The sequence below is a fragment of the Salvelinus sp. IW2-2015 genome, linkage group LG12, assembly GCF_002910315.2.
Source record: "Salvelinus sp. IW2-2015 linkage group LG12, ASM291031v2, whole genome shotgun sequence".
Lineage (NCBI taxonomy): Eukaryota > Metazoa > Chordata > Actinopteri > Salmoniformes > Salmonidae > Salvelinus > Salvelinus sp. IW2-2015.
In genome coordinates this window covers 5,458,694-5,460,427 of record NC_036852.1, presented here as the reverse complement: position 1 = coordinate 5,460,427, position 1,734 = coordinate 5,458,694, and positions in this window count along the sequence as shown.

Sequence of the window (1,734 nt, the reverse complement as noted above, 5' to 3'; positions counted from 1 at the left end):
AGGACTCTACTGTGTGCATGACACAAGTAAATTTTTCCAGCCACATTGTTTTACGAGACAGATTATTTCACTTAAATTAATTCACTGTATCACAATTCCAGTGGTTCAGACGTGTTTAGCATTACCACTAAAATGTTCTGTGCGCTTTAAACCAGCTTAGGAAAATTTCCAGAAAATGGATTCCACTGGCGTTTTAGAAGGCTGTCTTGCTGATAGGCTAATTGGAACATCAATTTAGTCAATTGAGTGTACCTTGGATGTATTTTCCAAAGGATCTACCTTCAAACTCAGTTGCCTGCTTCTGTGGCTTGACATGCATGAAAAAATCAAAAGAAAATCAGCCAAGATCCTCAGAACAAAAAATGTGTAGTACTGAACCACAAGTCTGGTTCATCCTGGAGCATGTCATATCCCAAATGCGCTTTAAGAGAGGGCACCCAACTTCATTGCTGTACAAACAATAGTACGCAAGTATAGAACAACAGCTCATGGGACCAAGGCAAGCCGTCATAACCGCTAGGAAGGAGACGTTTCTTGTCTCCTAGAGATGAAACGTACTTTGGTGGCGAAAAGTGCAAATTACATTGTACATTTTAGTCATTTAGCAGGACGCTGCTTATCCCAAGAGCGACTTACAGTAGAGGTGATACGGATTGTTTTTCCACAGGGATGCTGGCCCGTGTTGACTCCAATACTTCTTCCAGTTGTGTAAAGTTGGCTGGATGTTCTTTGGGTGGTGGACCATTCTTGATACACACAGGAACTGTTGAACTTGAAAAACCCAGCAGCGTTGCAGTTCTTGACAKACTCAAACTGGTGCGCCGGACACCTACTACCATACCCCGTTCAAAGGCACTTAAATCTTTTATCTTGCCTATTCTCCCTCTGAATGGCACACATACACAATCCATGTCTCAAGTATCTCAAGGCTTAAYAATCCTTATTTACTCCCCCATCCACACTGATTGAAGTGGATTTAACAAGTGACATCAATAAGGGATCATAGCTTTCACCGGSATTCACCTGGTCAGTCTATATCATGGAAAGAGGATAATATTCATATTGTTTTGTACATTCAGTGTAACCAGGTGAAAGCTATAATCCRTTGTTGATGTCCCTTTAAATCCACTTCAATCAGTGTAGATGAAGGGGAGGAGACAGGTTAAAGAAGGATTTCTAAGCCTTGAAACGATTGAGATGTGGATTGTGTATGTGTGTGTCGTGTAAGTGATATGACATGCTATTCTATAAAATCCTTTCTCTGTAATTAATAGTACCTGATTGAGCTAATCATGTAAATGTAATTAACTAGAAAGTCGGGGCACCACGGAAGAGTGTTTAAAGAGCTGTTATCTTCCGAATAAACTATTAAAGACCTAGTAATATTTTACATCAATAGCAGTCAATTATTAATCGTCACCTTTTTCAGTCTCATCTGAAAGTTGTAAATTCTTGGTTATCTTCACAAACCCTGGCTAACAAGTTGAATCAGCAATACAAAATTGGGTTTAATTATTTATTTACTAAATACCTAACTAATCACACAGAATTACATATACACAYAATGCAAATTATGTCATACAGAAAACGTCCCTGGTGGACAGAGCCGACATGACGGCTGGTTACACAAAGGAAAGGGGGTTGGGTTTGAGTGAAAGAGCGGGAAGACTGAGGAACAAAGGGAGAAGCCATGCTATCGTAAATACAGTATCTTATGCATTCTAAATTACCGCC